Source organism: Rhinolophus sinicus, linkage group LG14, assembly GCF_036562045.2.
Source record: "Rhinolophus sinicus isolate RSC01 linkage group LG14, ASM3656204v1, whole genome shotgun sequence".
NCBI lineage: Eukaryota > Metazoa > Chordata > Mammalia > Chiroptera > Rhinolophidae > Rhinolophus > Rhinolophus sinicus.
This window is the reverse complement of record NC_133763.1, coordinates 49,263,186-49,277,917: the sequence shown is the minus strand read 5'-3', so window position 1 is coordinate 49,277,917 and position 14,732 is coordinate 49,263,186.

The following is a 14,732-nucleotide window of genomic DNA, read 5'->3' as shown; positions in this document are numbered from 1 at the left end:
GCTTCTGTTTATATAAATTCTCTGAGAATGTTCTAAAGATAGAGGACTCAGTTACAGTGGCTTCTGTTAACAAATAAAAGTACCTATGATTTTTCCCTTTTTTGCTCAGGGATAATGGGGATTTCCTTTTACCTTCTGAGATAGAATTTTTTAAATGGGAGAATAGGCCTTTTAAAAATTGTCACAAGGGTCTGCAATATAACCTATAACTCCTATATATACTGCAAATATTTCTTTAAATTGTACAGGAAAATGAGCCAACTTCTTACTTCTTAACATCTTTGGAAAGCCAGTTAACCAGTGAGCGATTTTATAACTCTGTGGGGTCATCAAAACTACTGTTCTGATTGCTGATAGGGGGAAAAAATCTATTTCCTTATAACAAGGCAAGGAGAAATGCTTATTTTGTTCCTGATGATTTACAAAACTAGAATAAATTTTTTTTCTTTTCATTTTGGACCCAAATCTGCTAATTGGCATTTTGTGCATGCAATATGACATTACTTTTTATAGAGAATAAGTGCTTTTAAGTCCCTAAAAGACTTGTCCCTGAGTAATGATGTTTGTAATAGAAGGATTTGAAAGGCTGAAAACCTAACTAGTGGTACCATAGCATTTGGTGCTTCTCTAGGCGTGGAGAGTGGCAGCTCGTTGTTGAGAGTTGCATGCTGTAACATGTGGTCAGCAGTGAAATAAATACTTCTAGAATGTTCTCTTCAGTGTGAAGTTTTGTTATCTAGTTTATTTATGTACACATATCCTAGGTACATTTCTACCTAAGCTCATGGGTTAATTACAAAATGAGAAGCAGGGGGTATGGGATGATGAACAAAGGACTAAGAAAGTGGTTTAAGATTACGATGGTAGAAAAATGAGAGAAAAGACTCATAATACAGCTCCTACTTCTGTTCTTTATTAGAGGTAGAGGGAAGGGAAGATCTGACTAAATGAAATGCATCAGCAACCAAACAGGCATCTAAACTAGAACGTGGTAAGTAAGTACAGGGTTATTAGGGGCTCATTTAGAAAGGACACCTAATACAGGAAGGAGCGTGGTAAGCACAGGAGAACGGGGTATTCTAGACTGTCAATGGCGTGTGCAAAGTCAGGAGTTAGAGTGAGGCATGTTTTGGGGATTGTGACTAGCTTGGGTCAACGTAACTCGCAGGGTAAGTGTAGGCATTTGAGACTTGAGGAAGAAGAGCTAGACTGGTCCGCTGTCATAAAGGTACTTGTCTACCATGCTCAGGGGCACAGACTACACTAACGTCAGTGGCAAGAGATGGCATCAGATGTGTACTAGTTTCAAGTGGTCAGTCTGGCCCTAGTATAAGAGCTAGAGAGGGATAAGCCTAGAAGTAGAAAGAGGAAACTGAGGAGCCATCAAAGGTAGAATGAGACATAGAAGACCGGTTTCAAGAAAAGAGTTATCCCAGGTACCAAATAACATATTTACATAGTAATTTCTTTGTTAGGAGCTTATTTCATTCTCACATTGACGTTTTAAAGTAAGGACTATTCACATGACCTGAATGGAGAAACTTTACAAGGGGTATCGCTCTGAGGCACAGAAGAGTTAAGTTATTTATCCAAAGGCTCAGAGCTAGAAAGTGATGGAGCTAAGATTCGAACCTAGGCAGATTGGCTCCAGAGTCTGCTTTTCTCCACCATACTGTACCAGGAAGAGGTCAAATGAAATGAGTACCAAAAAGTGTGTTTTCAATTTAGCAATTAGTAACTTAATTACGTAGGCAGAGGTCATTCCAGAGAAGTGGGGACAGATGGCAGATCTCAATACGTTGAGGACTGTATGAAGTAAGAATATAGAACTCCTGACAAGAAGCTTTTCTGGTGGTTAGAACACTGAATTTCCTAACATGCTTTAATTAAGAAATCTCACAAATGTTAAAATAGCAATATTTAGCAAATGGTACATAACGTGTTCATTGAAATGTCTAACAGTGGTTCTTAAGCTTTTTGGAAAACCTTTGAAAATCTGGGGTTTACCACAGAAGCATTCATGGCTACAGGCATATCAAGAATCGCAGCCTATGTCAGGGAATTCAAGAACTCCACAAAGCCTGCTCATGACCTAAGTGGTCCATGATCCCCAGTTAAGATCCCCAGATATGTAGAATGTAGAACTCAAAGATAAGAACCCAGAAACTTTGAAAAATGTCCAGCTCTGGTGACTTGGAAGAATTCTAGTTTGAACTAACTTTGTAGATGAGACGTATTCTTGAAAGATTGTGTACAAAAATAAAATTCTATCATTTTTTCTGTAGTACATTTAGGAATCTGGTTGTACAGAAAAAAATTTTTTGGTCTCAGTTCTTCAAAATCACATTTAAGGATCTTAAATTTTACATTTTCTACTTTTATCAATAGGAAGTCTTGAAAAAGGAAGTTAAGTCAAATGGGTGATTATTTCTGCTCACAGTGTTTAATAATACAAGTAAAAGAAAACATCTCATAGTTCAAATTCCCATCTTATTGATTGAGAGTTTTCATGACAGGGCTTGAATATCGGTGGCCATAGTTCAAGCTTTTTGTTTGGTTTTTGTAGCAGGACTGACAGCGCCACCTGATGGTTTTTGCAGACAGTGCAGCAAAAAGGTGAGCAATGAATGTATACCGTATTTCCCCAAAAATAAGACCGGGTCTTATGTTAGTTTTTGCTCCAAAAGATGCATTAGGGCATATTTTCAGGGGATATCTTTTTTTCATGTACAACAATCTACATTTATTCAAATACAGTCATGTCATCTTCTGGAACATCGTCGTAATGCATTAAATGCGTCCCTGTGGCTGACGATCTTAACAGGCTTATTTTCGGGGAAACACTGTAGATGTTACTATTAAACTATAATTGCCCATTAACTGATTGGACCAAAGCGCTTGTAGCATGTGTGACATCGTTTGAGACAGAAAAGGCAAACAGTCGCATATCCTATTACTCATTACAGAGAAGCTGGACCCAACAGTATAAAACTCAAGCAATTTAATCACTCAGTTCTAATAAGGTTTATTTCAAGTGTTGTAACTGAATGTGTTAGATTAGAAAAACTTGGAAATTTGACTCCAAATGCCATCAAGACGTCCAGTATTTCTTCCTCCCATAACCTTCATTTATTGAGCTCTATGTTCTAGGCATTTTCCATGGATTGTTACAGTCCTCATAACCATTTTCCCAGCTTGCCCAAGGCTACATAGCAAGTTGAAGTACTTAGGTTCAAATCCAGGACTACTGGATACCTACCCAGGAACCATGGTATTTATTCGTGCATCATGTAAATGTATGTCTAATTAAGCACTGCCATTTTGCTTTGTACTGTCAAGTTACTAGTTTGCTTCTTTTTTTTTTTTTTTGGAAATGTATTTATTCACTTTATTACTTTTTTGTTATTGTTTTTCCCTGTGTGTTAATGTTTCTTGCTCTTGAGTTCTTGTTTGCCCTGTATCACCCTTGGTTTGAATTTTTCATTTGATCTCAATGTTAATTCAATATTTTTTTCTACATCTAATTCACTTAAGGTTTAGCAGAGCGATTTTAAAAATAGACTCCCTTTCCTAATCCTTTTCCCCATTCTCTTTTTCCTCTACTTTTTATCCCTCGCTTCATTTATCCCTTTCCATTTTACTTCATTTCCCTAGATGCTGTTTTTCTTGAGGACTTAATGCAATGCTTCAAGTTTGCTTCTTTAAGCAAGAGCTCCAACATCAACTGTTATATTTACTCTTTCTTTTTGACCTTAATTTATCTTGACTTTTACTGATTTTGTAATACAGCGTTCTCTTATTAATCAATGCAGCTATGCCCCTGCTTTAAGGAATCCCTTTATAAAGACTCAGACATGGCAAGAATTCCTCAGGAACAAAATCCTCTAATTTGTCTTCTATATTTAGGGCTTCAGCTATCACTTGTATTATCGATAACTCCCGAGTATACCTGTCTATCCTCAAACTTGAGGTCCAGACCCCAACTTTTTGCTGCTCATTGGATATCTGTCTGACTATTCCACAAATACTTCAGTGCATCTAAAACATCTTATTGCCTCCATTCATTCCATTACTCTCAAAGGTAAGATCTAACCCATGCTTCCTACTGTATTTCAGTCGTTAGGCATCACCTTGCCATCCCTTTACCTGAGCTACAAGGCATGAACTGCATTTGATTTCCATGTTTTCTCCTTCCACCTCTCAACTGTTCACCAAAATCTGTTCCTAACAACCACGAAAAATGTTTCTCATCCTTCACGCCCTTTCCCTTTGGCCTTAGATTCAAGCTCTCATTAACTTTAACTTGGACTCTTGCAATAGCCTCCTTACTGCTTTCCTTACATGGGTCCCTTTTCAACCCAGTGTTAATACCGTATGGTGTCGTAAAGAGCTAATCACACCCCGTTTTCTCTAGTAAAAGGTCACATGTGCCAATCTACCTTCCACAATCTGACCCCTTCATATCGTTTCAGACACACCCACCACTCTCTACCACCTGGTTTCAGCCACACGAAATTATTGGCCTTCTCTCACCAGTCATGTACTTTACCTTGTGCCTTGGCTCACGGGTGCTTTCTCTCCAATACATCTTGTTTGTGTACCTTACCCCATCCTTTTCATTTGCAACCTCTTAAAGTTCTGCTCATCTTTCAAAGACAGCTCTACTGTTCCCTTCGGAAAGCTTTGCTAATGTTCTCACATCCTCCTCCTCACCAACCCGGGAGACGTTAAGGTTTCTTCCTCCCATCGCAGCTTGTTCATAGTTCTAGCATGGAACCTACTGGTTTAAAATAGCCGTCGGTGTGTACCCATTTGACTCTTTGGCTGTATACGGTGTGAGGTCCCTGAGGTAGAGACCAATTGTACTTATGTGTCTGAGTCCTTGGTACTCAGTCCAGTGTGTGAGTACTCTTCAAATATTTGCAGAATGAGTACACTGACTTACAAACATTCGTGCACAACTTTTCTGGCACTGACCTCTTGTGTAAGTCATGGATATACACGTAATTTGAATGAAAGAAAGAGTGGGGTAAAATGGCATAGGCCTAGTAGGAGAATGGGAAAGGAAAGAGACTTAATGTTCCCAGAAACATTAAAAAGAAGAAGAAAAGAGGACCAACAGGAAGATTCGGTCCTATTTGTATACATAGTGACCACATTGGATAAGAGGAAAATAATAGAGCAAATAAAATCAATTCATTAGGGCAGAAACAATGGAAAGGTAAGAGGGTGAAGAGGGAAGAAATTCAGGCATGGAGACAAATTAGACTTGACGGGAACACCCAGTCAGATAGCATGGCAGGTCTGTCTGAAACATTTCCAGTTGACAGAGCCATCATGCCTATCTATGGTTGCTTTTTGTTGTGTGGATAATAGTAAATGAGGTTTTCATGTTACTCCTTACTAATCTGTCATCGGAAGAAGTGACTCCAGGTCATGGATAAACACCGTGGCCACCATGCCATGTACAATAAGATGTATTTTACCATGCTGAAGTTAAACTGGTGAAAGGGTTAGTTTTGACCAACTGAAGGCAGTTTGCTTCTGCCAAACTTCTCCCGGTGCTTCCCTGGTAAGTAGCACAGACAGACAATGCAGTTTGCTGGGCTGGGCCCGCAGGGGCAGGTGGTAAGACCTATGAAAGTAAAGACTGAAGAGCATATCAGTGTGTATGCCTTTTGTTTGTCCATTTGCATGAAGTTTATTTGCACACTTGGAACTTTAAAGTACCTTGACTTTCAAATTGGTTTTTCTTGATTTTTGTTTTCCATCTTTACATGCTACTTTTTCTTCCATCTTTCTCAAACTCGATTTTCCCCAGCATAAGAGTTGGGACTTATATATTACAAAACTTGGCTTGCTAGCTGGCGTGTTAGTGATATAGGGTTAGCATTTGGAAGGTTTGCCTTCCAAAACTCAGCTTGAAGATTTTTTTTTTTAAAAAAAAAGACACTAAAGAACCTCCAAGGAAAAGTTTAAGGAGTTGTGCTATAGCCCATCCATTTGCTTGTGGGATTTATTTAGATATATTTGTTTTTCTTGTTAGTGCACATTAACAGAGTAGCCTTGCTGAAATCATGCAAAGCAGCGTATTTATTTTCATCAATTAGGTGAACACTAGAGTGTAAAATGGACACTGCAGAAGAAGGATGGAGATTTATATGAAACTGCAACAGAGACAAATTACTGACATCACATGCAGCGGTGGTCTGTGGAGGTACAAGGGAAGAAAACATTGAACGGGAGTCAGGAGACTTGGCTTGTAGACCCAGCTCACCAGCCTGCAGGTGTAGGATTTCAGGTATGTTATTTAGGTATCATGCCTCAGTTTCCCATGGTTGAAAATGGAAACAGTAACTGCCTACTTCAGTGGGTCACTGGAGAATAAAACGAGGTAATAATCCAGTAATGACTGTGAGGATTTTATGAACTGTGAAGTGACCTCTAAGTACCATACAGTGTCACTATTACCACTGTTCTGACTGTTCTGACTGTTCAAGGAAAACGTCTGTGACCAGTGCAGTCCCGCCCATTTTGGAAACTAACAACCCAGTTCCCTAATTGTTTTGCTCTTGATGGGCGGTACCCTGGTCTGGTTAGTTATAGACACGCGCAGTATTTAGGGTCCTTTAGCACCATCCATTCCCCAGGCCATGGCTTAATGTTCCCAGAAGAGGGCAGCAAAACTCCAATCCAAAGGCTCCCTGCCACTTCCTCAAAGTGGTGTAACAGCAGTGTTTTCATGAGAGGAAAGCAACTATACTGTAAAGAGAACAGCCTTTTAAAAAATGATGGTATTTAAGTGACAGACGAGGCAAATTGTATTGTTATAAATACTGTCACAAACGTTCACTCATTTAAAGTAATATTTTGACTTTGCTGTAGCCTCTGAAGAAAATAATTTGGCTGTTCCTTTTAATCTCATTGTAATGGTTTGATCTGTGTAACCAGAAACCCCCAGCCATGTTTTTCCATTTAACCCCAGGTTTTTAAATAATATTTTTAATAAGCGGAAAGTAAGTTGTTCAGGCCTGATTCTTTCCATTTAAGATGCCTAGAGAAGTCCAAAGAATGATTCCCAACAGTGTCTAAATAGATCTGTCATAGAGTGTGTCTGTATCATTCGGAGTTAATGTCATTTCTGTATAATCTTTCTTATTCTTGCATTATTCAAATTTGTTTAAAAATATCCTTGTGCATTTATACCTTGTAAGAACATCAGCAGCTAACATTTGAACTGTTGCTCATAGCATACGAGATGCTCTCATACATGTTTTCATGTGAGGTTAATAACCACAATCCTCAGCTTCCAGGTACATTTTTCCATCAGTAATCAGAATAGCTGCTCTTTGCTTGAAGAGAAAGGTGCAGGGAGATGCCCATGTGTCAAGAGAGTCTCGAAGGGTGGATATCTTCTCTCTCTTAATAAATGATAACAATTCCGAATCGGATGCTTTTTCTGTCTGTTTTACTATAGAGATGAGGTAGAAAGGCATTCAGTTACAGTTTTTCAATTCCTTCCGCTTTTGTCAGTTCATTTCTGGCTCTGCTCTTTTGAAAAAAAAAAAAAATTTCTGTTTCCCACTCCACGCCGTCCGGCCGTCTACCGCCACCCCCCAGTCAGAGGCCTTATTCCATTCCAGCGAAACCTCTTCCTGCCCTTAAGGATTGCATCACATCCTTGGCGCAATGTAGACCAACACCCCCACACTGGCACCAGGACACATACAGGCCTCCGTTCTTAGTTGAAAGTTCTTGTCTGCTGAGCACGGAATAAGTCACTCACTTCCTGACTTCCAGCCCTGGCTGAATTTGCCTCTGGGGGGGGGAAATATATATATATATATATATATATATTTGTATTTATAAATATATATATTTTATATATATATATATAATATATTTTTTTCTTTTTGAATGACTATATACATGTGTATATATATATATATATATGTATATACACACATATATATATATTCATTCCTTGGATTTTTGTTTGTTTGTTTATAAATCCCCTTGACTTCAACCCAATGCTGGAATGGGCAAGCTTTTCCCAAGGAGGAACGGGTGTGGAGGGCATGTGATGGAGAGGGAAAGGGGCTGTGTCCCCTTGCTGTTTCTAATTCTTCACTTCTCCCTCTTTTTTTCCACCCAGTCTCATATGCCATTGGCTCCCACTGTGTGGGCGGGGCTTGTGCTAAGGACCGTCATGCCCCTCCTATTACTAAATGCCTCGGATGCATCAGTCTTTGGCTTACTTGACTCAGCAGCATCCGATGCTATTGACCTCCTGGAAAGACCCACTGTCTTCTTTGGTTTCCACACAGTTACTGTTTTCCTGCCGTAGTCACAGATCTTCGGCACGCTTTGCAAGCTCCTCCTTCTCTCTGAACTCCTTAAGCGTTGGTGTTGCTCAGGACCCGGCCCTTTATCAGCTTTCCTTCCTTCTATACATTCTCGGAGAAATCTCCTCCCCTTCTATGGCCCTGGTTGAGATCCGTATACCGCTGACTCCCAAATCTCTACCTCCCCTGAACTTATATCTCCAATTGCCTCCTAAAATCTCTCCAACAGGAAATTCCTGAAGCTATATTAATTCACTCCCTCAAACCAGTCGTCTTCTAATGTTCCTTATCCAAGTACATGTCACCACATCCACCCAGTTGTGCTGGCCAGAAACCTAGGATTCATCCTGGATAACTTGCTCACCCTCCACATTCAATCAGTAACCAAATCAGTAAAATCTCCTTCCTGGAATCTACCCACTTAACCCTCATCCCCACCTGGGCTAAGGGATCACCGCTGGATTTTTGTCTATCTTTGCTAGTTTCCAGCCTCAGTTTTGCTCCCCTTGGGTCACTTTCCTCCAGCCACCGGAAAGGTTTCTTTATGAATGCAGTTCTGATCAATTTACCTCCTCTGTTTAAAATCAGTTCATTGCTTCTCACTCTCCTGAGGCTAGAGTTCAAACTTGGTAGCATGGCTTGTAAGCCCTTCGTGATCAGTAGCCTGCCTGCCTGCCACTCATGCTGGACTCTAGTGTTTCAAACACACCCGGCTGCTTCCTGCTTCGAGGCCTCCACAAACGCTCTTTCCTTTACCTGTGACAGTCTATGATAGGTCCAACATACCTAATCTAAATTCCACTCCCAAATTGTCAGTTACCTTCTTCCTGAATTAAAACTGAATTTGGATACTTAATTTTTAACTAATTCTTTTCAAATCGGTAAACATAATTTTTAATTACATTTATGGGGGTAACATTGGTTGATAACACTGTATACATTTCGGGTGTATCACTTCCTGATACCATATCTGTGTACTCTGTGTTATCACCTGAAGCCTAGTCTCCTTCCCTCACCATGTATTGGACCCTCTTTGTCTTTCCCTCAGCCCCGTTGAATTTAATTAATTCTTGAATTAACCTTATCTCATCCTACATGTGTCTTATTCCTTTGAAAACTACATGCAAGGGGATGTTCTAATGAAAATGTATCTGAACGAATTAACTCAGATCAGGATTGACTCTTACTGTAGCTGAAGGTGAACCATATTTTTTAAATGACTGGAATGCTTTCTTGATCGTTCTTCGTCATGACATTCTATCTTTGGAATTTTCCCCCCATTTCCAGCTGGCTTCTACCACTCTCCCTTCTTATCTCTCAACCCCTCCCCTCTGGTTGCCCTATGCTTACCCCTCGATGGACCCAGTTTGCATGCAGTGGTAGCTGCTGTGGGGCTGCGGTTAGCTAGGACTGCTCAGACTGCAACAGGAAAGCACTGAATCGAAAGCTGAGAGGAGGAAACTCAAACCGATACCCACCACAAAGCTGCTGAGTGCCCAGCGTGACCCAGGCCGCACCCTCTGATGAGGAGTCTTGTGGAGGAGTCAGAAGCCACGGGCCTTAATAAATCATCAGCACAGCCTGTGCTCCACTCCCCTGAGCCCGCCTTCCTGGGTCGCCACAAGTGTCCCCAGGTACTGGCCTTAGACAGTGGGTGAGGACAGAAAAGCCACCAGAGAGGTGCAGGCTGGGGGAAAGTCCCTGAAACAAGTGGCTGTGGACCATTCTTCTCAAACTCCTCATATGGTCCAGTTCCACAAGCAGGAAGATCCTGGATACACAAGTGTTTCTAGAGCTTTCTACCTGCGGTGAGCCCCAGACAAAGATGCCCACATTCCCTAAAAATACCTTTGCTACCAGCCCAAAAGGCTGCTTCTCATAGGTGCCCAAACTTTTTTATTCTATAACTGCATATAAAGTCCCTGTGAGATGCAAGAGAACGTTAAATGCACATGAAGTTACAAATGAGTATTTTCAGGTTGTTTCCTGAGTTCAGTAGAGGAAGAAAGAGAAAGGAAGGACATGGGGGCATCAAAGATACGTTTACCTACTTTATGATTTTGCCACGACTACCTATGTTCGTCCCCTTTGCCATCAAAGGAGAAACTAATTCTTCACAGCTTGAATTATAGGGAAGGGATGAAAAATGTGGGGAACTGTGTTGTACCCACGTCTAGATCTTAAACACTGGACAGGCTGAGAACTCCTTGGAATTCGTCTCCTCATGGCTCATTACCTCAGAGTCTGAGGAGCTGAGCTCTGGGCCCTGCTTTTGCAGCTGGAGATGCAGAGCAGTGAGCATAGAGGCGCCCACCTCGGTCTGGAGGAAAGGCTGCTCTGCTTGGCTGGAAGTGGGCATTTGTGTCTTCAATGCCAGACTCTCACTTCAGATACCAGAACAGGAAATACGGTTTAGTGCAGCTGGGAGGGGAGGCAGAACTAACCATGTACCCAAACCATGTACCCAAGAGCATTACGTGACTCACTGGCTTCTCTGCCTCGCGCGCTTTTCTGTCCTGTAAATGACCAAGACTGACTCTGGGGGAGATGGGGTGACCGTGCTCAGGCGTACCCCTGTCTCTTGCAGCAGTCTCACCCTCTCCTGTCAGGTTCCGCTTCTTTAGACTCCACAACCCAGACAATCTTCCAAGATCTTGATCATTAATGAAGTTACATGGATTTGTAGGCACTTTGATAGGAGGTGAGAGAAACAATTCTGGAGTAGAGGGACCTACTTCTGCAAGGCCAGGGCTACAAGTCCTACAAACGGGGCCTCTGTTTTAGCAGCCCCAACAGCAGTGAGTTGGAAGGGACTCCAATGAAGGAAAGAGGGGATGGAGGTTTTGGTCAGAGGACTTTGTTTGGAAACACCCTCCTTCCTCCCTCCCTCCCTCTCTCCTTTCTTCCCTCCTTCCCTTCAGAGAAGGGAAGAAAGGAAGGGAAAATAGCCATGAAATGGGAAGCCCCACGGAGCTCTGGGGAATGCTACAAGCTCCCCAGGCCTCAGTGCCTGCCCGGAGGTTGCCCACTTTCTTCAGTGGTCAAGGGCTTTCCTCTCGTTAAACCCTCGAGTTGTGTTTAATCATTGTGTGGGATCCAAGCTGCAGGAGCTGGGTGGCCGGGCTCCCCAGGTGTGATCCTTCAGCTTGTGACCTGCCTTGGTACATTACGTTCCTTAGACAAGGAGAATGAACAATGTGAGGGCAATGAGGGGGAGACCGGAAGTGTGAGCTCGTTTTCTGAAAAAGTTTACTTATGAGAGAAGAGAGGTTGGCTGGAGAGTACGTGGAATACACAATGGATTTTATTTTTTTTAATTGAGAAAGGTTTAGGTATGTTTACACACTTGAGAAAGTAGTAAGAGATCTTAAGCAAGTCACTTCATTCCTAAGCTTTGATTGTCTCATCTGGGGGTTGGGGGCGGGGGGTGGCGGAGGAAGGAGACATTTCTATGAACATTAAAATTAAATGAAAATCAAACGCATGGTGATGGCTTGTACCCTGCAAAGCCGTTTACACATGTTAATAATTATAACCATCATCATCTCTTGACTGTACAGATGAGTAAGCCCTGGTCACAGCTGTTCTGTCTCTCTCTTCTGCCCTCTATGACAGAGCTGTGAGGAAGAGATGGGCCCTGGGGTAGGCAGGGCCCACACCCACAAGAAAGATGCTAATAGTGGCGTCATTTGCATCTTGCTTTAAACCTTTGGGGGGTGGTAGTGTGTGTGTGCGCGCGCGTATCTTCCTAGACAAAAATGAGTTGCCGTTGTATTATTTAACTTGCCCTGTATTCTTATTTTAAAATTCTTATTTAAAAAATGGGCACATTTCAGATCCAACTGCTCTCTAAAAAGCTCTAACTTAGGGAAAGCTTTTCAGAAATTAAAAATACCCTTCTTGAGATGCCAGGGGCTGTACAAATAAGATTGTACACATGGATTGCTGCTTAAAGGAGCAGTTTCCTAGAAGTTACCTAATGTTAACCCACAGCTTTGTTTGTAGGAAGGGTTAACCTTTTATTTTTGCACGCCACTTGCAGAATCGCATTGTCGTTTTGCTCAGATACGCATTTGGCAACAACAGTCATGAGGGCTTTTTCTGAGTGGCTGCAATGCTCACGTACTTTTAAATAATTCCCCTCAGCTCCATGCCACATTATAAACTCTGTGAATCAGTGAAGTCTTCCTCCTCTTAATTATTGGCTTTGCAGCTTTGCTTTGAACCTTCCCACCCCCCTTCCTACACAGTGTGCAGTAAAGATATCCTGCAAATGTCACTCCCACGTTTCCTCTCCCTTTCCCATCTGGCTCCAACCTTGAACTGATTTATGTCTCCATGTTTGGGTGCATCTCTTCGCCTATTCTTTATCGTCCCTCCTCCATTCCTCACTCCATCCTCCTCTTCCCTGGGCCTCTCTCCGCCTCCAGCTTTTATTACTAGTAACCCTTCGGCCAGTCTCATAGGATGCTCCTTCATGCATTACGTGGACACATCTTTTGAGGGCACTGAATGGAACAATTTGGTGTCTTTTTCCTACAGTGAACAAGAAGCCACTTTTAAAAAATTGAGATGTAATTTATATACCATAAATTCACATGTTTAAAGTGTATAATTCCATGGTTTTAGAGAGAGTTGTGCATCCATCACCTTAATTAATTCTAGAACACTTTCATTATCCCCAAAAGAAACCTTGTACTGTAATCAGTCATTCACCATTTCCACGCCCCCACCCCACCGTTTTGCTGCCACTAATTCTAAGCAACCACAAATCTACTTTCTGTTTCTATGAATTTGCCTATTCTAAACATTTTACATAAATGAGATCACATGATAGGTGGTCTTTTGTAACTGGCTTCTTTCACCAAGCATAGAGTTTTTCAGGTTCGGCCATATAGTAGCGTGTATCTGTACATCATTCCTTTTCATTGCCAAATAGTATTTCATTGTATGGCTATATCATATTTTGTTTAGCCATTCATCAGTTGGTAGATATTTTGTTTGTTTCCATTTTGTGTGTACAAATAAAGCTGCTATGAACATTCACTTACAAATTTTTGTGTGACATATGTTTACATTTCTCTTGGGTAGATACCTAGAACTGGATTTACTGGCTCACATGAGAACCGTATTTTTAGCATTTAGAAGGATTACAACACTGTCTTCCAAAGTAGCTGCATCATTTTACTTTTCCATCAGCAATGTCTGAGGGTTCCAGTTTCTCCACATCCTTACCAACAGTTCTTATTTTTTAATTTTTGTTATTAGAGCCATCCTAAGAGGTGAGAAGTGGTATCTCATTGCGTTTTTGATTTGCATTTCCCTAATAACTTTCTATGTGCTTATTAGCTATTTGTATATTTTCTTTGGAAAAAATGTCTATTGTAATTGCTCATTTTTAAACTGGGTTGTTTGTCTTTTTATTATTGTAAGAGTTTTTAATATTCTCCATACAAGTAGGTCCCTTATCAGATTTATGATTTGCAAATATTTTCTCCCATTCTATGAGTTGTCCTTTCACTTTCTTCATGGTGTCCTCTGAAACACAAAACTTTTTAATTTTGATGTTCAATTTATTAATCTTCTCTTTTATCACTTGTGTGTTTGGTGTTGTATCTAAGAAATCATGGCCTAACCCAAGGTCACAAAGACTTACTGCCATGTTTTCTTGTAAAAGTTTTACAGCTTGAATTCCTACACTTAGGTCTATGGTCCATTTTGAGTTAATTTTTGTGTATGCTATCTGGGGGAGATCCAAATGAATTTTTCTGCCATGTGGATACTCAGTTATCCTGGCACCATTTGTTAAAAAGACAATCCCCTATTGAAAGGTCTTGGTCTCTATGTCAAAAATCAATCGACTGTAACTGTGAGGGTTTATTTGTGGATTCTTAATTCTGCTCCATCGATCTGTCTGTCTGGTCTGATGCCAGTACCACACTGTCTCGATGACTGGGGTTTTTCAGTAAGCTTTGAAATTCGGAAGCATGAGTCCACCACCTTTGTTCTTTTTCAAAATCATCTGGCTACTCTGAGTCCCTTGCATTTCCATATGAATTTTCAGGAATAGCAGAAATTGACAAACTGATCCTAAAATTCATAAGGAAGCCCCCACTTTTAATAAATGAGTAACAGTTTTTCTTCCATACTAAGGATGAAATTGGAGGCGTTCGGAGCAAGTAGACTTTGGAGTTGTGAAAAGCAGAGGGGTCCATGGCAAGAGGGCCCACACTGCTGGAGGAGGGGAATAAAGAGGCCAGAGAGTTTGGTGATCTTCCCACCCTGGTGAGAGGAATGTTTGTTCAGAGGAGACAGTTTGATGAAGCGCTGGGGGATATTGTGAAAGATAATTGAAATTGTCAAGTCCATTGATCTCCCCAGAAGAAA